Raw genomic sequence first — 23,256 nt, forward strand, 5'->3', positions numbered from 1 at the left:
TCAGCTATGGGTGGGCCTATAAACAGCTCTAGAGATTAACTGAGTTTAGGTAAAAGGCAGACACTTTTTAACAAAGTATATCACCTCGTAGCAGGGAATCCATTCTCAGGTATTATCCAAGCCATACTGGAAGGTTTCCAAAAGCTTCACCCAACAACGGGTGAGTTCTTTAGTTTTTGCTACTAGCAGAAGCAGAGAACAAGTGCAGGACATTCTCAGCGTGGTCCTCAGCTGAAAATCCAGTGAACCTCAAATTTCTCCCAAGTCCACACGTCCCCTCTGGCTACCCCCTTAATTTGGGCATAAAGCTGCTGAGGAGAGGGATGGAAATCTATTTCGCGTTGAATGGATGACTTTATAGAGGAATAAATTATTCAAATTAATTAAGTTTTGTATTTTGTTATTTTCCCCCCTTTGTGAGTTAACCAGGAGCAGCTTGCAATCTTCATGATTTCAAATAAATCACAAATGTATTCATTATTCACTAAGCAATTTCTATAAATCAACCCTGAGCCTATACAGTTTGATCCTGAGATTGTTTACTTCTTTTTTTCTTTTCTATTTTTTTTCTTAACTTCTCATTGGTTGCAAATATCAAGCTGCATTTTTTTTTTTTGTCTGTTGCCTGTATGGTTAAACTTAATGGAACAACTTTACATTTGTAAGAGGTAAAAATATGATTTCCACAAATACTTACATGTATTGAACATTAGCTCTTTCCATGAAAAATTCTGCCAGCCGAGCCATTCACAAAAGCACTTCCTAGAAAGGTGTCCAAAGTAGATGGTGGTGGTCGGGAGAACATAAAATATTTACCTGCATTCAAAACTTAGAATTATTTTTATGCTATTCATCCACATACTCTTATTTGTAAGGGGAGGGAGTACTACTGCATCAGTTCTGGTAAGTTTTGAGACAACATAAAATCAACAACAATTAAATGATTAAAGTAATGATTTTAGCAAGGGCATATATTCACATTATAAATTGAATACTCTGTTCTAATCAAAGTGAAAGAAACACATGTGCATGAATCAGCAACAGGGCCTACATCCAGCTTACGGCTGCTTTCATTGAAAAGATGTAGAAAAGATGTTTATAACAGCAGCATCTAGTCACTGTTCCAAAAGTATCTCCTCCTTCATGAAGAACTTATACACCAAAGCCTGCGTACTTACCAGCTGTACCAGAATTAAAGGCATAAATCTGCATCTCCTCACAACCCAGCTAAGAGCTGTCAGCACAGCTTTCAGCAACCCCAAAAGCTAGCAAGTCTGGGCAAGTTGGGTCACATGGAGAACATGCACACAGCCAGAGCATGGGGTGTTTTAGGATGCTGACTTGGCAGAGTTCAACAAGAAAGCCCCTCTGTCATGTGTTTATGACTACATATTAGTGAGGTGGAACATGTTTTCTGGGTGAAATTCTTTCAGATTCTTTTTGCACAATTTCCATAGTTAAAACAACTCTAGAAACAATATCATAAATAACATCCAGCAAAGAATCTGTTATTTTGATATTTCTTTAGATGTGGTCATTCTCAGCATCTTCTATAACACATTATCATATTCCTGCTGGTGATACCGAGCCTTCCTGTCTCTCTTGTGCTTTCACAGACTTTGTTTTTAGACAGCTTATTACATGGCATTATGAATCACATCGTTCTTTCCATTGCTTAACTTGATTCTGTATCAGCAAGATTAAACAGTTGCATGAACATCTCATCTTTTAAAGCCATTTATTGTCTTTATTTATTCCTATTTGATTTATGTACTGTAATTACTCCACCTGAGTACTTTGCAGCAGGCTGCCTACCTACTTTCAGTGAAACTTCAAACAGATCTTCGCCACCAGTCTGTTCCTGTGGCACACGACACTGAGGTATACTTTAAAGACTTTCAATTTTCAGTGGCTTTCCGTCTCACAAATTAAACATTCGCACAAACCCTTATATCACATAGCCATACTTGCTCATTACCTAATGATCTGCATTAAACAGCATTTCTTATATGAAATAAAAACATGTTATTCTGGCCCTGTGGTTACTGTCTCCTAGCAACAGAACTTCTTAATAAGGCACTTGTTATTTGCTGGGGTCTGTGTCATGAATACTTTAGAAAGCCTTAATTTTCTGTATAGGTTCCCTAAATTAATCAATCCTTTTCATTATAAGCTTGATGACCTATGAAAACGGTTTATTATTAACATAATACCACAATAACTCAATCTCCAAAATACGATATCTTTAAATCCCTTTGTACTAATGTTTCATTTCAACATCACATTTAAATTAAGTGGAAGAAACTTCTTTTCTCACATAACCAGAATTTTCTGTCTAGACAGTTTTATGCTCATGAGTGCAGTTTCTCATAAGCATATTTGTAAATTACTACAGTAGATCACAAATAAATATATCACAATAAAAGAGTTTCATGTTGCATAAGTTTTTTTCTAATAAAAACAATGAACTTTTTGGCTATGTTCAAAACATAAAAAGTGGATTTTTAAAGAAAGCACAAATCTGAGTAAATAATGGGGAAGGCCCTATTGAAAATACTAATCATTTTGTTTTAAATTTGCCAGGTTCCTTAGACTCACCATTATCAGTAATAAAATACAGTAATAAAACACAACATAGCTGATATCTAATGGATTACTTATTTCTTGTAAACTAGATCATTTCTTGTCTGTCTTACAAAATTATACGTTCACAGGGTAATACTTGAAATCATGCAGAAATAAGTGCAACTTTGCTTCTATAGACAAATCATTCATTTATAAGAAATCCGTTTGAAAAAATAACACACGTATTTCCCACTTCCACAATTCGGAACAAGTCAAAGTGTTCTAATGTTTGTATTGTTGGTGACAATGTATAGCAAGTGTAGTTTGCAGAAAAGTTAAGATGCATTTCAAAGATATTTTGTTCATATACACAGTTACAATGCCAATTTGCAAGCCATCATTAATACACCAAGAATGAGGACTTAAAGTATGTCTTCACAGATGGACCTAAGGAATAACGTGATGAAAGAAGCACCTGAAGACAAAGAAGTGAACTAGAGACCAGTTCAAAATGCAGGCGTATGACTAAGTTATGAAAGCATTCATGTGAAGATCATGTTCACTGAGTATCTGTGCTGATGAGCAGGACGCTTTTTCTATCTTCCAAAAGTAGAACAGAAAAGGTGAGAAAGAGTCATTTCTCTGGCAGTAAGCCTCAGTTGTTGGTACCCTTGGTGACTTACCAACCTGCAATTGACTAATCAAGGAAGAATTTCCAGTAATTGAAAATGAATATTTGGAAAGTCATATTATACATGCCTCTTTTTCCCTCAAAAACAACGAATGAGCTAAATCTGAAAGGTAGGCCGTATCAGTGAGCTAAAATGTTGGTGGGGTACCAAGAGGTACATTTTGATTTGTGAAGTAATGGGAAGTCTCTTATGACACCTCTATCAGTTGGCCCTGTCTTTGTAAAACATTTCTTCTCTGAGAGAATAAACATGGTCAGGTAACGAGGAATGTTTTTCATTCAACAGAGTAACAGTGGTTCAACCACTGTTATGTAAGCTACTCTCAACATAAATACAATCATAGCAAACCTTTGAAAGGACATGGCCAGAAGAACTAAAGTTATTCATGTGCAGAGAATAAAAATAAAGTATGAGAAATATTACTGAAGCCCAATGGAATAGATCATAATACTAGGACGCTGAAATAAGTTTATCTCAGGGTCTGTATTATCTTTTCAGCAGATAAATCAGAACATGAGAAGTCTGACTCACAAAATCAAAGATGGGATAACTGGAGGACATCCACTTGCAAAAATAGCAAGTAGACAACATTTTTAATTAATGGCTGTCAGCAACGTGTAACAGGTTCAAAAAATTTACTTCAATTTTAACAACAATCTAGAAAATATTCAACATTTATAGCTCTTAAAAATAGTATGCAATAACTGATTAGAGAGCATGCTCAGCAATCAATAGAGAGGTAACTTAACAATGACCTTAAAGACTAAAGAAGAATTAATCACTAACTTTGAAATGAAGTGGATGCCTTGAAAAAGAGGTATTGCATTTCATTTGCTTTGTTTGAGCAATATATGGTGCAATAAACGATATAAAATAAAACAAGAACTTTTCAAATTGCCAGTTTCTGAATAATTTAAGCAACTATCACCATAACTGTATTTTGGAATTAAAGAAATTAGAGAAGTATTAGTGAAAACTGGTAACAATTACTAGCTGTCCCAAAATGGAAATGAAATAAGATCCTGACAGCAAAATATAGATAGATAATTTCTATCTGATTACAGAAATGTAAATTTGGATCCATAGTTGGGAGTTTCTAAAAGTATGTCCATGTAAAAAATAAGGATCTAGTGTCTAAATAACCTGATATGGCTCCTAAGATACCTAAATAGACCGGACAACAACAGGCACTGTTAACAAAGAGACAGATGCTAAGAAAGAAAACAATTTTTGTCAACAAGTTTCATGTAAATGGGTGTTGTCAAATGAACGACTAACATTTTTTAAAACATATGATGTTTGGATGCTAAAAAAAACCCTTTTGTTAATGGAGAACTTGGATTTTAAAATAAATAAATACATCTGACTTAGTACTCTGACATCTTGATTTTGTAATCTTACAATTTAAAAATGGTGGTATATAGAAGCAGCAACACACACTTTACCGCTACTTTACCAACACACCTGAAGATGACACCTTTCTCCCTGTACTCAGCACTGGTGAGGCCGCATCTTGAGTACTGTGTCCAGTTTTGGGCCCCTCAATGTAAGAAAGACATCGAGGCCCTGGAGCGTGTCCAGAGGAGGGCAACAAAGCTGATGAGGGGTCTTGAGCACAGGCCTTATGAAGAGCGGCTGAAGGAGCTGGGATTGTTCAGTCTAGAGAAGAGGAGGCTCAGGGGAGACCTTATTGCTCTCTGTAACTACCTGAAGGGAGGTTGTAGTGAGCTGGGGGTCAGCCTCTTCTCTTGGGTGACTAGTGATAAGACTAGAGGGAATGGCTTCAAGCTGTGCCAGGGAAGATTCAGGCTGGACATTAGGAAATACTACTTCTCTGAAAGGGTGGTCAGGCACTGGAATGGGCTGCCCAGAGAGGTGGTGGAGTCACCGAGCCTGGTGGTGTTCAACGAATGTTTGGATGTTGTGTTGAGGGACATGGTTTAGCGAGAACCATTGGTGAAGGGCGAATGGTTGGACTGGATGATCCTGTGGGTCTTTTCCAACCTTAGCGATTCCATGATTCTATGAAAAGATTAGGAAAACATTAATGAATTGGGCAGCTAATCAGTGAGGTACTTCAAAGATCATTTTTGGTCTAAATCTTATCAATATTTTTAACTGATTATCTGGGGATATTCCCAATGAATGAGAATAGAAAATCTTTGGAGGCAAAGTGTTTCAATTGATAGATTCATGGAACAGTGAGTAATGAGGGAGCTGGTTACTGCCACAAATAGCCTGAATCACTTGGCTAAATGGTCACAACATGACAAAGATTTTTAATAGATCCTAAAATGCAAAAAATAGCTCTGTGAAGAAGCAACAAAAGTTGCACTCACAAGACAGTATTTTCTCAACACTCTTACTGAACAGAAGACAGATAGAAGATCTGGATTTACAGGTGTTTTTGTTGTTGTTGTTTTAAAAATGAGCAGTCTGTAAGGAATTTAGTTTTAGACAGATAAAGACAAAACAACATTGAGTGACTTAAATCTGAAGAGAGAGGAATGTAATTTAACAGTTTCTGCTTAACAATGCAGTTGCATGAGTGTGCTGGTTTCACCCTGACAGGTAACTAAACTCTGCCACACTGCTCTCTCACTCCCCTTCCTCAAAGGAACAGGAGGAGAACATACAGTGGAAAAGGGCTTGAGGATTATGTTAAGGAGAGGAAGATTGTTCACCAATTACTGTCACGAGCAAAACAGACCTATTACTAATAGGCTAGAACCTGCGGGGGCTCTCCATGGGCTGTACCTCCTTCAGGCCTCATCCACTGATGTACCGCAGGTTCCTCCATGGCTGCACATGGATATCTATTCTGCACAGTACCCGTGGGCTGCAGGAGAACAGCCTGCTCCTCCATGGGCCTCTGCTGGGCTGCAGGGAGCTTCTGCTTCACATCTGGAGGACCTCCTGCCCTCCTCCAGCACTGACCTTCATGGCTGCAGAGTTATTTCTTTCCCATATCTCCCATAATCTCTCCTTCCCAGCTGCTGTTGCGTAGCAATTTTTCCCTTTGTCTCCCGGTACCAAAACCTTACTACAAAAACCCAACACAATAAGTTTCCCATTTTCTTGATACTGGCAACACTGGATAGTATGCTTATTAGTATGCTTTTTTTTTTTTTCCTCCTCTAGTGGAGAAGGAAGCAGGGCAGAGGGAATGGATAGATTCCCTCACCTGAATGCCTGGAGCTCTTCAGCTGTAATGTCAGCTCTGTCCAAACTCCTCATCCAATGGCACATACTTTACCTGGCCAGACTATAGTGTCAGACAAAAGTTGAGAGCAGTTCAGACATGACCGCAAAGAAGCTAAGCACCATTAGGAGGATGGTGCAACAAAGACAGGATGGAAAACATATGGTGGCCAAGCATAAAAATTCACCACAAAAGTAAAATCTCCCAGTGTATTCAACCCATATGTATACAGTAACAAGTGTTTTGGAAACTGTGTGCGTAGATTTCACATTTGCTATATTTTCTAGAGAACTGCAAGGATGCAAAATAATCATCTTATGTATGCGAGCATCAGCACTGTTCTTACAATTAAATTTGAAAACCAGAAAAGAAACCCAACCATGATGAGAGACTGAGAAAACTGACCTCTTATGCATTTGTGACAAATTCACATTTCATTCTATGTCATAGAATCACAGAATGGCCTAGGTTGGAAAGGACCTCAAGGACCATCAAAAGTTCCAATCCCTCTGACACAGGCAGGGTTGCCAATTGATAGATCAAGTACTAGGTCAGGTTGCCCAGGGTCCCATCTAACCTGGTCTTAAACACCTCCAAGTCTAATTATCTCCCCAGACATTCACAGGAAAAATAACATAAAACCCAACTACAATAATAATGTTTACCAACTTCTGAAAGCTGTCAACAGCTCTGAGATCTTCAAATGAGAAAGAAATAGAAGCCATATAACATAACTACAAAACTCACCAGTAAAATTACTGGGAAGTATGTCTACAATGTGCATGGATCATAGTGGATGACCATTTGAGCAAGTGGCTAACCATACTCATCCGTTTGTTCTGTGCAGCACAATGTCACACAGGTAAACCAACCCAGGGCCAGAAGTGTCAGGGCAGTACTTCAATAGAGCTAATAAATCTATAGCAAAGATCACTCATCTATGTGCCGAACTTACTTCACTTCCATTTCTGGTAATGACCCAGATGTTGTTAGATTAGACACCTCTGTACTGTGAGAGATTTATTGGCTTGATCAAGAGGTGCTACACCATACAGTATTCTGCTCTGAAGCAGAAGGATGTGGTTCTGGTCCTCAACTTAAAACTCAAGTCTGCTTCCCTCTACTTTTGCACACATTGCAAAAAAAGCAGATCCGTGTTACATCTCTGTAACTAACACAAGTAACTGGGCAACAGCACGTACACACAGATGGATACAATCATCATTAACTTAGCCTGATAAATTCTCTTCTTAAATTTATGTTAACATTTGCTTTCATTCCCGTATTTGAGTATTTCTTCATCTGCTTCAAACAAACATAAGACATCCCAAGTTGAAATGGACCCCCAAGAATCACAGAATCCAACTCCTGGCTTCACACAGTACCACCAAAAATCCAGCTCTGCATCTGATAGCGCTGTCCAAACATCCCTTGGACTTCAACACTTGACGCCATGCATACTGCCCTGGGTAACCTATTCCATGCCCATTGCCCCCTGGTGCAGCACCTTTTCCTAACCCCCACCTACCTTTCCCCTGATGCAGCTCCATGCCATTCCCTTAGGCCCTTTTGCTGTCACAGAGAGCAGAGCTCAGCTCTGCTCCTCTACTCCCTGTGAGGAGCTGTGGCTGCCATGAAGGCTCCCCTCAGCTCCTCTGCTCTGCACTGAACAAACCTCAACAGTTCCTCATACATCTTGCCCCCTAAGTCCTTACCCACCTTCATAGCTCTCCTTTGGATACTCTCTAATAGCTTTATGTTCTCCTTGTGTTGTGGCACCCAAACCTGCAACCAGTGCAGGAGGTGAGGCTGCACAACACAGAGCAGAGCAGGACAACCCCTCCCCTCGCCCCGTGGCAGTGCTGGGCCCAGTGCACTCCAAGGTACAGTTGGCCCTTTGGGCTGTCAGGATACACTGCTGGCTAATGTTCAACTTGCTGTCAGCCAGAATCCCCAGATCCCTTTCCGTGGGGCTGCTCTCCAGCCTTTCATTCCCTATCCCCCATCCCCTATATCCCCCTATATATACAGGGTTGCCCTTTCCCAGGTCCAGAATCAGGCACTCACTCTTGATAAATTTCATAAGATTAGTGACAGACCAAACCTCTCACTTGTCAAAATCTCTCTGCCAGAACAAAATAAAAAAAATCGCAGATGTAAAAACTTAGCGGAAACCTGGATATTCTAATAATTAGTTCATTAAAAATAAGCAAAATTGCGAAATAAGCACATTATACTACATATTCTTCTACACTGGATGAGAACCAGTGGGGAAATATTCATGCCATTGAAGTCAGTGGATTTTTTTTCATTGACAATAGTGGGACCAAGGTTTAACTCCACATGTCTGTTTCTCACGTGGACACAGTAAGATCTATCACATCTTTAGTTTCTCACTTTTTAAGACTTTGAGATTAGTTGTTGAGGAAGACACTCAATTTAGGGAAGACTGTTACTTAGCAACCTTAATCATTTTAAAACAAAGCTTTACCTTGCCTTTTTTTTTTTTTCTCTCTCCACTGAGGAAATAATAGATCTCTGTCCCTAAGTGTTTCTAACCAAATTAACAGAGTGAACATCTAGACTGAACATCAATGGAAGGCTGTAAGCAAGCTGCCTGTCAAAGCAGCATTCTTTCATAGCTCAACCCTTTTCTGGCTTTTGCATTCATGTCTAAGAAAACCTCAGCTCTTAAAGAAGAAACAAATTCCTCCAGACACGCTAGCTGCTGGCTGATGTAGAGAAGCCAACTCCACAGGCATGAAAAAATGATGCTTTTGTAAACAAACAGAAATAAACACCTGCTGGGTTTCATTCTCTGCAATAGAACTGCTCAAGAAAAAGGCAGAAATGTGATGGAGTTCACCCTCAAAATCAAACAATAGATCAGAATTAGTTTCTTACTATGCCACCTAAGACTCCAGCTTGAACAGACCCTGCAATGCTCCCAATTACACTGAAGCTAAGCTGTCCCCAGTCATGTATTCTGAAAGAGTTTGGTGCTCCTAATCATTGTACGTAACATGCTGAGCTACCCAAAGGTTTCAAGAAAAAGACAAGGCAACAACATATGGCCTAAGCAGACCATTCATGTCTTTCCCTAAACAAGACAGTTTCACCTTAGACCGACCCTGCAATTACAGGCTACTGGGAGCAGTTATGCACTTGAAAATGGTCAGCACAACAAATGACGGGGACAGGAAAAGCCTCAGAAAATACTGAACGCAGAGGGCCCTCAAATAAGCAAGCTATGTATTCTGGCCACATTGAGCCAATTCTCTGATCAGGCAGGCTGCTACCTGAATCTTAAAGCTGAAACATGCAAGCAAAAGAATCCTTTGTAATACCATTTCCTATACATCTGAAACAATGATAAAAACTTCTCCAGAGGTGCACTTATAGCAATTTGTGGGCAAGGTTCTGAAAAAAAATCATCTCCAAAATAATAAATTTTAGTAACTGCGAAGTAAGCAAAGTGGATTAATGTGCCTGCCTCCTCCAGCAGCAAGAATAGAATCAGAATAGTTTTTCCTGAGCAGGTATTAAGCAGCTAGAGAAAATTTGCATTGCCACCTGAAATAATTCATGCCTATAGGACTCAATTCAGTAATCTTAATAAAATTTAAGTCCAGAGTCTGTACTCATTACAGTTTAGGAAACAAAGAAATTTCAGCAGTAAGCCACCAAATTCTCTGTAACTGATCTGCACCTACTCTTATGTATGTGGGGCAAGAATAATTTTCCATTTTGTTGACAAATGCACAGATCTTAGAAACCCAGTAACGTCAGATTAGAAAATATTTTGGCTTTTTTTAATTACCCAGAAATACAAAAGCTTAAGAATGTCTTTGTATCACTCTTATGCCACAAGCTGCAGTTGATGAATCATTTCTTTTAAACGTCTGTACACTTACATACACGCACTTGATTTGCACAAAAGATGAACATAATATTTGCAAATAGTCCAAAATCCAGGATGTCTTCATAATTTACCAGAGGAATTATATATACACTGACTAGATTATAGGACTACAACTAGTGACAAGCATTACAGATAATTGGCATTTCTTGTCAGAGAAACCTTTTTCTGATACCCTTTCCCCCCCCCCCTCTAAATTAGTACCAGCTTTATAACAAGCATGGATCTCAACTCGATGATATCCTTTTAGGACGGATATGGTAGATCAACAGATGACAACATTAAGAGAAACAGACTTCAGGTTTACTCATTAAAAGAAAAAACACTCTAGAGATTAGGAGAGCTAAAATATGTTTTCCTCTGTATTATTCTTGTGTTTGATTGTTAAAGGGCTTTTCTCCTAGTAACACAGCAACAGTTGCTGGCTCTTCTTCCTACATAATTTCACATGACACTTTTCTCACTGGAGCTCTCAGAAATCTACTCTTAATGCCTTGCTGCTCTGAGAAAGTATTTTTGAACAAGTTGAGTGCTGTGTACCTAAAAATCAGACTTAGAGAGGGGAAAAAATCCCTTCAATTCAACAGGTTGCACGAAACAGCCCTATGCCAGAAGACACCAAAGCCATGGCTGGATTTCAGTGAAAGGGAGGGTGTTTATTTATTGCATTTTTTAAAGGTATAATATGTGCTAGATGGTGTACTCATGGGGAGACTACTGAGTTAAAAAATGCCACTCAGTTGCCACCTCCATCAGATCAGGTCAAGAATCTAGGAGATTTTATCTCAATAAGCTAGGAAAGAGGTCACTCCATGGAGGGAAGCAAGCCCTGGAGAAAGACTGTTACACAACTGCTGCTGCTGCTTCTAGCAGTCAGGGCCAATAGCCAGGGTGTGCTTGCATCTGTAAGGCTGAAAAACAAGGAGATAAAATTCCATCACTGACACAGAACCCTGATTTTACTTTCATGAGTTGCTCAATTTAAAAACAGCAAGTGTCTGGATTCTTACATCCTAAAATTAAAATTACATCAATTCAACTTTGAGGACTCAGAACTGTCGCAGCCAGAGAAGAGAAAGGAGCCCCCAGGAGGACTCCCAACAGTTACTTGTTCATTCTAAATGCAAATGCTAAATCTTATTGATCTTCTGATCACTACAAATTATTGGTAAGCTCTGCATTAAAACAGACTGCTGTAAATTGGAGTTGACAGTATTATCACTGAAAGAAATGCATGAGCTCTGTGTTTGCCAAAGTGTGACCTGCCGGTCTGGTGGTACAGCGTTGTGGCACTGCAAGGATTGCTATTTCTCATCCAACTGCTCTTCTCAAGCAAATTATTTCATCCACATAGAATTAACTTTTCTTAAGAGCATTTCTTCAAAGTACGCATGCATTACCACTTAATAAGAAAAAAGAAAAACAAAACACAAAGGATATTAGAACACCACTCGTGTTTCACTTGCTTCCCATCTCCAGGTGCAATCACACAAGACTCTCCTGCATCAGGACATTAACACCTTTTCAGACAGCCTCATTTAGTTAAACCAATCTCAACAGATACTGTGACATTAGTACATATGCAGGCAGGTCCCAGGAACCAAACTTAGCATGGTAGGGTTCTTCCAGTGTCCTACCACCTAACTTTGTTGACTGGAACAAAGGCCTTTTATTGTTTTTCTCTACAGTTTCCATGGAAACTGTAGCACACACAAAGAGCACAATAACACTATTTGACACAGCAAATTCTCAGCTACTAAACATTATTTTTCAACATAGTAACCGCTATAAACTACACATTTTTGACAGCCAGCCTTCATGCCACACTTGTAAAAAATATGCTCCAATGGAGGTGACATACTGTTGCCACTGCTGAAATGCACCACCCACCACCTCACCATGCTCACATCTGCTGTTCAGTCTCCATCAACATTCAGCAAACACTGATGAATGTCAATGGGTGCAACTTTTTCCACATGGAGGAATTCAATTCCACACCTTTGCTTAAGATGCATTTCCATGTCAGACACCATTGTCAGACAGCCCCTCTGCTGCCATCTGTCAAATAGCAATGAAACATAACAGAATATTGATGGGAAGGTTCAATCCCTACTGCATTCCCACCTCTGACACTGTGAGCCAACACCATAAAATAGGAGGCATTACTTTTGGAGAAGCCCTTGTATCTTAAAACAGTTCACTTAAGAGAATTCCCTCTGGCTTTTCAAATTTAACAAATAGCCTCAAGAGAGAGATAGGACTGAACTGGAAAATGTTGCCATTGGATTGCAGATAAGAGATAGATCTTTGGAATCCAACAATTGGCAGTGCAACTCCTAGTTACTTTAGGTATCTGTGCCACAAAATGGAGATGAAAATCTTGTTGTTGGCACACTTCCCTTCTTCCTGAAGGACAACCTAAGCAGAGCCTGTGGGCAGACGTTCCAAAAGGCACTCAGTGGCAGCCCTACCACCGTGTAGAAAAATTGCTTATCTCTATTGGCTACAAACAGAGCAGAGAGCAAACAGAGCACAACTCTCAGATACAAAGAGTCTGTTGCTTTGGTTTAAAGTTCAGCTGATTTAATAATCTATTTCCCAATAGGTCCAATAGGTCATAATTAAAGAAAAGACGAGAAATGGGACAAGAATAAAAACTATCTCTCCTGGACATATACTATTGGCTGTGCAAGTTAGGAGGGAAAGGGCTTTCTGATGGTTGTGAGCCTATTATTTTGGCTCTCAGACCATTTTATGGCACCAAGTTCCACAATTACATCAGTACATGACTATATATATGTATATAATTATTGTTTATATATAAATATATGTATTTTTTTTTCATGTGGTTGCCTCTCAACTCTTCCATGGTGAGTAGTGGTGAATAACCATTTCCTTCCATATTTTCATAGGAACCACTCAAGTACAGCAACAGCTCCTTAACTTCTGATCATCTTTGTTACTCTGCTCTCCTTTGAGTAACATCTTGTTTTGAAGCAGGGAGACAGAAACTGCACATAGCATTCCAGATACAACGTGCCACAGGTTTATACACTAGATTAATAAGGTTTTCATTTCTTAATATTTCATTCATCTTTTTAACCCATTCTGAGCAGGTAAAAGTAGATACAAATCCTAGAATTCCCTTTTGTTTTACTGCCTTCTTTTCCACAGACACCTTTACTTCCAGAAAGCAGTGCTTTAAAAAAAAAAAAAAAAGGGTCAATTACTCTCTTCATCCTAAAGTTCAGAAATTCACTATATGATAATTAGCCACATAGGTTGGAAACCAAATGATTCTGATAATTTCATCAAAGTACAGAACAATATATGGTGAAGAGACAACACATACTGATACAGCACTATTTTGTAGTAAAACAAGAATTCAACACTCAATTTCCTGAGGAAAAAACAAGGAGCCAGCCTATCATTCATGACAGGGAAGATTCAGAGGGCAGGCACAGGTTATGCCTGGTTTCCAATGACACCAGACCAAAAACACTTCAGGAGATATCACTTCAGATTCTTCCAAATAATTAAAAAAAAAAAACCTCCTTTTCAATTAAATCCAACACATCAACCTTGGGCTTTACTTCGCAGAAAATTGGCAGCTTTTCCAGTCTCTCTACAGCACTGCTGTGAAAAGGCAAGCTCTGGCGAGATTAGGCTGGCACATGGAGCCATTAGGAGCATAACAACTTTGAGTCGGCACATTTGTGGACAATGCTACATATATATTCTCTCTTTATATGTCAGTAGATGGCACTCTATATTTACTATGTATATATTTGCCACGTTTACCAGAAAAAAAAAGATGCTTCTTTTTAGGGAACAACAGTAGTAGATCTCATGTCCTTAAATAGCATCCCTTAGTGGGGAGCCCTGTGTTTTGCCTACTGCTTAGTGCAGATCTGTCTTCCCTAGGCACACAGGCTGACCAAATATGCTGATCAGAGTAAATAAGACTATGGAAACAAGAACCATACACACAGCCTGTACTTTATGCAATTAGTAGATTATCCATTCTCCTATCCACAGTATAATAAGCCTAACAACGTCCCTTTCTGTAAAGGCCTATCAAGTTTTCAGCAATGACAAAATGTACGCATGCAATATCAAAGAAAGTTCTAATCACTTACCTGGTCAGTTCACTATTCACTTACTAGCTTAATTTAGTTGCCCGTTCTTCACATTTCCATAGCCAACAGAGTCAACAAAGGCAGAGTCAATTCCTTTTCTACAAAGGAAATTCTCATTATATTTATTCATCCCTATCAAAAATGTGAGAAGTGCTTAAAATACTTGTGGAAATATTGCAGTGAGACAGGCGTTCACTTTCTTATGGCTACTTTTGCCAACATTTGAATGTTTTCAACATATAGAGCCCTCTAACCTTATGCTTCGTGTATATCTCATATACAAAGTTCCTTTATTACTAAAGTTTATTTGCAAGAAGAATAATAACTAGTTTGGGGTAAAAGCAAACAGCTCCACGTGGCACACTACAGTAAAAATAGTTTAGAATATAAAATACATCTAGGGCTGTTTGCTGGGGAAGGCAGATGAACCGGAACTCTTCTGAATTCTTCCTAGACCACCATCCTGCTGCAAGGTGTATTATTCTGATTACAAGTTTCACAACTTTCAAAGAGTCTCATGCAGGGGAACTTGGTATCTGTCAGACCTTATTTTATAAAGCACACTAAGAGTTATGAATACTGAACAAATCTAAACCCTTGTTTATCCTCACAGATCAGATGAGATTGGAAACGGAAATGAGAAGAAAATGTTTCTTCTTTATCCTATACTAACTGCCACCCCGGTCAGCCCAATTGTATGAACACCTACCACTAGTATGGTCCATTAGAACTTCCTTTTCTGAATACTTTTCTAAACAATAAAAATATATTTAATTTGATAAATACAATTACTACAAACATTTAATTGATTCTTGATTACAACCAATTACGTTTCTGAAACAATCAAGCATGCTATAATTAAAAACAATTGATTCATTAGCATACCCCTACTAGACAATTACAAAAATGCATTATTTATGTAATTAGACACATTTACAGTTCATTATTCCACTTTTTATTCTATTGTTGCAAAGCTGAGAAAGTACAGCCTTACTTTCTAATCTTCCTTTGACTTCTATTGACATAGAGATCATATTTATTTTATTTTTCAAAATTAAAATTAGAAATCAAAGTCTGAAAGAGACGCAATTCCTACAAAAACAGTAATTAAAGCTCATTTATTTGTCACATGGCTGAAAAGTAAGGGTGAGAGAAAATATTTTCCACAGGAGATCTGCTTATTGCCTTAAAAGAAAGCAGCTGAAAGCAACAGATTTTTGGAGGCTTGAAAAATATAAATTAAAACATCAGGCTCTTGCTTAAACTGGAAATTAAAGAAAAGCATGAAAGAGAAGCCAGCTAAACGTTACTGTGAACAGGACTACTTCCAAGGCTAAAAGTAACTAAAGCCATATATTTGTCATCCCATTGTGGCATCAAAAACTGTTCAAAAATCTTGACACAATTCTGACTATGTAACAATGATCTGATATTTAAATTTCTTCCACATGTTTTACCTACTTCGCTTATGGCTCTGACTGTTCAAATTTGTTACAAAAAATTAAAACAACTCAGGTATCTAACTACTGAGTTGCAGTGCCCTATGTTAACCCAACTCTACTCTTAGTAGAACTGAGAAAGAATACCTTGAATTCCTATTTAATGATTTTCCTCAGCATTAGGTCATTAAGCTCCTCATTGATGAATTTCCCATTAATACTTCCATCAACTCCAGTTGACACTGCAATGGCTTGTAAATCACTGGGGCTAACAAGGATGTCCTACACTGCTCTGAATGGTGCATCCCACCAGAGAACTGAGAATATCTGGTGGTGAAACTCTTGCCCTGCTGCTGCTACACTTCATACCTGACTTACCTGCAGTCCAAACACCCACTTTTTTCTTTGCTGTTTCTCTTCCACTTCTTCCATACTATTCAGAAGTACTTTATTATTTAAGAATAGCCAAATCAAGGACAGATGTGTGAGAATTGGAAGAGGCACCTCTGAGCTGAGCTAGAGGATAGTAGACAGGAGCATGCTAAAAGATCACAGAACAAGGTACTGAAACTGCCTGCTAATTGATGAGTGCTGCAATTTAGGAGAGAAACAGATAAAGAGAAATGCAAAGATATTTTTCCATTATCAAGCTCTCTTGTGGTTTCTCAGATGCCATCATAAATGCTTCTTTTCAACTCTCAAGATGTTCTGACGATGATGAATCCTCTCACTAAATCACTCCTGTAAGCCTTGGTGAGCAGTCTATACTCTGGGCATCCTCCGCATTTCTCATTTTCTGACATGAGCCAGTCAGCCACAGTCAGAAGCAGACACTCAATGAAGAAAGCAGCCAGAACACCAGGTGGGGAAGACTAAACTGTGATAATAATTGTTCTCATGGCTTCTCGAGCAGCCTTGATGCTGAAAGGATATGCCCCTATTCAATTTGACAACTGGGAACGAAAAGCACCATGCTAAAGAGAATTCCACCAGCTGCATTTTGCACAACAACAGAAGATGTTCCCTCAGATCCTGAAAAATAAGTAAGTATCACAGCTACTTGAAAAGTATAAGGTACATATAACTGAATCTGTCCACATGTTAAATTCAGGCACTGTGATTCTAAAATAGCAGAGCCTGGAAAGGTAATCAAGAAAATCTTCATGCAAAACAGGATTTTTTGGAGGTTCAACTAACTACATTATAAATCAATCACTGACAAACAAAACAAAAAACAAACTAGAAATATCTAAAATGAAAATGCATTCAGCCCTCAGTTCTCTGGATTGAATTCAGAAGAAATGTGCAGAAGTTATATTAGGTTAATGTTTGTGTGTTTCTAGCTTTTTGGATTGATTTCTTTCTTCAGTTTTCCCAAGTTGAATGCTTCTCTTTTTTTTTTTTTTCGGCCTATGCTTATTAAAGACTATAAAACAAAGAATATCTAGCTGACTAAAACTGTTCTTTAAATCTGCTGTATTTCTCCTATTTAAACTGAATGGGAATTTTTAAGGTCAACTGAGGTTCAGAGTTGCATAGCTCTGAAGAAAGTAAAATGCACTGGTCTACCATACAGCTCAATGTTATTCCCCACTGCGTTCGTGAATCATTTAGAAAACTTTTAACAATCTGCAAAGAGGCAAGGTGCCTTCAAACTCACTGCCACTTGAAAATCAGAGAAAAGTTCTTTTAAGTGTGGTTTTTTAATCCAAAACATTAACATACTGACAGCTGTTGAGTTGCTTCATTTAGCTGTCACAACAGAACATAAAGCAACATCGTCAAATGGTCACTTCTGTGTATGACATCTGTCACTCTTCTATTAACTGCTGCTCCACAGCAAATATTTTACTAAATAATTAATTTGGCTAGGTGTATGCAACAGAGTGTATATTTAATGCTTTAAAACATCTGGCTTTTTGCACTGCAAGGTCCTGCCTAGCATAACGAAGTCCAAATATAAGATTTAAAACTACAATTTTTTTGGCTATGACATGAGAAGGAATCCCCACAGAGAGATAACAAATCTCACCTACTCAGAAAAGAATACTTTCTGTAATATAAGATGAAATGTCTTACTAAAAATATTAATGCTGTAAGTTTTAATAGAAATAAAAATTCTTAGGAAAGCTTCACCTCTACAGTTATTCCTGAATCCAAAGTATCTGCACCTCAGTGGGAACACTAGTTATATGAAAGAAATTTATAATGTGCAGCAGGGCAGGCAGAAGAGGGTACCTTGAAATCAAGGAAAAAATCAGAGTAGACAACTTTGTAAATTTGATCCTGCAAAATACAGAGCAGGGCCCTCAGACAAGTCTATAAGAATGCCTATGAAGAAGCACTTCTCAAAAACAGGTTGAATCCTCCTACAAAAAAAAAAAAAAAGTTGGGTTTGTCATTTGAGCTTTATTTGGATCCAAAGTCTGCACGAAATGAATCAAATTGCTGAAATTACAAGCTAAATCACAGAACAACACCAACATCGATGGTACTACCTGAATACCTTAAGACTGCATAAAGATAAACAATACTTCTCATTCATCTTGAAAGGACAAAGAAACATTGAGGGCTATGAAGGCTGCTCTGAAAATAATGCCTCCTTTTTCATTATGTTGGCCCACAGTGTCAGAAGCAGATGTTGGTGGTGTGGCAGTAGAGGCTAAACCTACCCACAGCATTCCATTACATTCTGTTGCTGTGTGACAGATGACAGCAGAGGGGCACACTGACAAAATCGTGGTTGACACAGAAATGCCAGTGAAGCAAAGATGTACCTGAATTGCTCCAATGCATAAAAAAATTGCACCCACTTACATTCATTGACACTTGTCAAACGTGTATGGAGATCAGAGAGTGGATGTGAGCACACTGAGGTGGTGTGTGGTGCGTTTCAGCAGTGGCAACAGTGTGCACGTGGATTGCTGACTTCAATATAGCACACAACAACTTTTCTGGGTCATTTTGGTGATATTTGGAACTCACCTGGATCTGAACAATTTCAAATAACTTTGAAGTCTCTTCTGCTCTGGGCAGGAGATCAGGCTGGATGATCTCTGACCTCCCTTCTGGAGAACATATCAAAACATGTACCAGGCATGGAGGTCTCCAAACAGGACTTACTCTACTTACAATAAAATCTAAAAACTTATTGAAGAGCTGATTTTTAATCTGGAGCCGCACATCATTTTGAATGAAGATAAAATAAATATGTATAGAAATATCTGAATCAGTGCATTCCTGTACATAAACAGGCATGAGTAATTTCTTGATTCCTAACAGCTTCTTATTATATTTATAATAAGATTTTTTCATTCATTTTTAATAAAAAATTCTAATTTCTAATAGATAGTTGCATAAGTTTCCTATAGAATCACAGGAGAGAGAGACAAGTACTTTCACCAGACAATTAACATCCTGAGATAGATGTGATGACATTTTCCAGCTGTCCCCGGCAATGAGATGTACAATTAGAAATTACTATTACAATCTAGAAGTCTGGTTTTAAACAGACTAAATCTAATGCCAAAAATTCCACTTATCATTGACCAGGAAGGAACTAGCAGCGCCTCACTGGAATTCGCTTCTTTACCCAACCCATCTATACAGCTCTGAAGCAGTGAAACACAACCCCCCCCTGCTCTCCCCAGGACCACACCTAGCTTCTTTGTTGCACAGAGAAGGAAGAAACATGGCTGTGGTGGGTGTAATTCCTGAAGCATTTAAAATGAGTACATTATAAGGTCAATTTTTTCATAATTATAATATGTACATCTCCCTTGTATGCCCTGAAAATAATTTTCAGGGTGAAATTCACCAATGATACAAGTAGAAGCAACCCCAAATGCATGCTTAAAATCTCCTAAGACTATTAGTCTTCTTACTTCATTACGTTTCCCTCAGTGGTACCGGAGCAGGGATACGTTTGGTGTGTTATGCTTATGAACTATATTACTACTGAAATTTATCTTAATGATTTAATGGAAAACTGAATTACAGTGACTTAGAATGGACTTTGAAAATGCTCCTAAAGCAATTTACAGGCTGAAGTTCCAATTACAAAAAAAACCAAACAAAAAAACCAACCTTTTTAATTCAACTTGTTTCTTAATTTACTCTGGTGCTTTTGAAAAAATGACAAAAGCAGTTTGGGCGCTGCACGAACGTCTGCACCTTCTATTACAAGTGAAAGAGCCGCTTATTTTGGCATAGCTATAACCTCTGCTTAACTTCTGTTTTGCTGCACTGGTTACTGTCACTCAGGAACAGATACAGTCCCAATTTAAAGGGAGCACGCTAGGCAGTCTCATGCTAATTGGACAGCTTAGCCTCCTTAGTCATCCCCTCCCCCATAAATCCACATCTGTTTTGATGAACAAAAACACTGTTTCACTTGCACCGATGAAAACTGTTCAACGATCACCACTGAAGTAATTCTAGATTTATATTGGCATGCATTAGAGCAAAATCTGTTCTCATATTTTTCAAAGAAGACCGACGGAGCGGAAGCTCTGCATTCATGCATTTTCAAGGCTTGAGTGGGAGTTTTCAGCAGCTGCACAGAACTGTAACTTGGTATAAACTCCTGCAATACTGCTACAGGCTAAATTCAAAATCCTTGTTTAACACTGATGGCAAGCTACAATTAATACAATTCCTACACTGAAGAAAATAATCCGTGACATCCATAATTTTCATATTAAATCTTCCCATGGCTATGAAATTGTTCAGCTCTTTGGACTCATGCTCACTCCTGCTAATTTCTTTCTTCAGATTTTATATGAACAGCTATCTTATATAAATGGCAAAAAAAAAAAAAAAAAAAAGCCAGAAAATCAAAATTTGTGCAAAGTTTTAGACTGAGACAAAACATGTAATTTTCAATTCCCCCATGCATTCATGGAAATAGCAAACATATATCAAATTACACAGACGGACATCCCAATGTCAACCAAGGTTCATCTAAGCATTCTGTCTTGAACTCCAGTTGGTATCAGATGTTTCGAGAACAGAAGAAACCTATAGATGTACAGACACTTCGTCTTAAATTCAGTCAACTGTTGTGTCCTAATACAAGGCATGTATCCCATGTGAACATTTCCATTATTCCCACAGAGTAATGCCCTTCTGATCTCTGCTTCAATGTGTTCCTGCAATGAGCTTCACTGCTATAATACACTATAAATATATTCCTTCAGAACGCCACAGCAGTAGATATTCTGTCTTATTTTTCAAAAGTTGCCTGTTCAAATCCTTGATAATGTACCAAATGGTCATGCACTTCATCACACAGTGAACCAAACTGCTTTCAACACAAAAAGTTTACACAGTAAAGGACTTCTGCGTGTTATTTGAGTCTCTTGAAATAGCTAATTGAGCTAAAGTTCCAAATTAGATTATTGAATTCTAGGTCTGAATATGTTCTCTTCTGTGCTTGGCAGCTCTCTCTCAAGATTACACATAGAGATTCAGAATTTAATTATAGATTTTACATAGGAGTCTTCTCTTCTACATCCTTCTTCACCAATACAGTTGGTCTTATTTACTAATCCAGTTTCTTTCTTCTTGAGACTACAAACAGGTAGGACTCAGTATAAAATAAAAACATGGTCAGAATACCCAGAGAGAGAGAACACAGGAAATTCAAGCACTTGCAATGCTGACATTACTACTTTCCATATCCAGGTTCATTCGAGCAACAAATAGAAGAAATTCCCAAGTGGAAGAACAGTCAATAAAGGTTATAATACACAGAAAATCAGCAAAGACACCCAGTACAACCAGAACCATCTGTTCTATGTCTACTTGCAGCTGTGAGTCATGTCCAGTTTGGAATCTTAATACCTTGGCCATAGCCTTGAACTGTACTTGAAAGAAGAGACAGCTACATTTGTCTCCCAGAGACAACGTCTGATTCAATAATGCCTGCTGGAATAGTCTTTTAAGGAAGCCAGAAGGAGAGCTCTAAAGGATAAGATCAGAGATACATCTGTGATCATGGGGATTACAAAGGATACAAAGGCCACTATAACAAACAAACTGGTGAGCTACACAGACCAGTAGTCAGTAGTAAAGAATGGCCTGGCAATTGCACAGGGAGGTAGCTAGTTTCATAGTACCATCTGAAGGGCAGATAATGTTACAACCAGAAGTCATGAGATCAAGAGCAAGAGACCCCTGGAAGAAGTTAGGATTGAACCCAATGGAAGGATCTAGTACTGCTGCTGTTCCCAATGTATGAATAACAACAAGACAGCATAGCAGAGGAGCAAGAGTGAGGACAAACTCTACCCGTCTCACTGTAAAAGGACAAATGTTTTAACAGACTCTCCTTGCTAAATAATGGATTATTCGTTTACCTCAAACACAGGAAAGAAGTGTACCAGCCAGGTCACATCACATAAAAGAATGGCACAAGCAGAAAGCAAAAAGAAACACAAAACATGACCACAAGAAACAAAGGAATTCTACAACCACTGCTGAGCAAGAGATGAGGCCAGGCACATTTCTGAAGCAAAACTACCCACAGCTTGCCTTGAAAACAAACACTTCAGAACACCAAGGTGCCTGTAATCTCTTAACGTGAAGTAAAATAATCTGACTTGTAAGCAGCAAAGTTTCATGTTGGACAAAAAAGGAAGAAGTAAAAAGCTTTAGAAATAAAGCTCCCTTCTTCCTACCATGTCAATACAGAGCAGGTATTCCCTCTTCAGTCTTGTTCTAATCCAGCAGCCATTACAGTCTTTCTAGCACATGAATAATGCAGCCTCCTCCTGGCACTGGTACGGTTTGAGGCCTTGCTGTCTTGTCTGTTCCCTTCCTGTCTTGTAACTCTCTCACAGTCTCCTCATTTGCTCTATTCTAAACCTTGCTGCCAACATCTACCTTCCAGAAACATGTCTTGCTTATTACGCTCTTAGGAAAGGAGATGTGGTGGGTGCCCACTCTATCCCCAGAGACATGGACCAGGCTCTGAGCACCAGGTCTAGCTGTAGATGTTTCTGTTCATTGCAAGGGAGTTGGACTAGATGGCCTTAAAAGTTTCCTCGCAATTTAAACAATTCTATGATTCTAAGAAGTGGCTACATTTCCATGCATATATCTGTGGATTCAAGATTTGACTGCACTGAAAATGTGCTTCACTTACCTGAAACTTGCAGTTTCACTCTCCTCGCTGAACAGATTTGGCTCATATTTCTGAATAACGAAAAATTAACCCCTCCTACTTTCCAAAAACATCACGACACTTTTCTCAAAAGAAGCTGGAGAGTATTTTCAGTTTGTTAATTGGGACCAGAAG

At 38.5% G+C, this 23,256-nt stretch overlaps 1 long non-coding RNA gene across 4 annotated transcripts in view; it reads right to left on the reverse strand.

Annotated features, from left to right (window-relative positions):
• Positions 1 to 23,256, reverse strand: part of LOC107053144 — a 188,994-nt gene that overhangs the window by 148,219 nt on the left and 17,519 nt on the right. For all 4 annotated transcript variants that reach the window (XR_006938739.1, XR_005858530.2, XR_005858531.2 and 1 more), the window contains one exon: positions 698 to 816. This is a non-coding gene — a long non-coding RNA (uncharacterized LOC107053144). The remainder of the gene's footprint in view (positions 1 to 697; positions 817 to 23,256) is intronic.

This window comes from Gallus gallus, chromosome 3 (genome assembly GCF_016699485.2).
Source record: "Gallus gallus isolate bGalGal1 chromosome 3, bGalGal1.mat.broiler.GRCg7b, whole genome shotgun sequence".
Taxonomy (NCBI): Eukaryota; Metazoa; Chordata; class Aves; order Galliformes; family Phasianidae; genus Gallus; species Gallus gallus.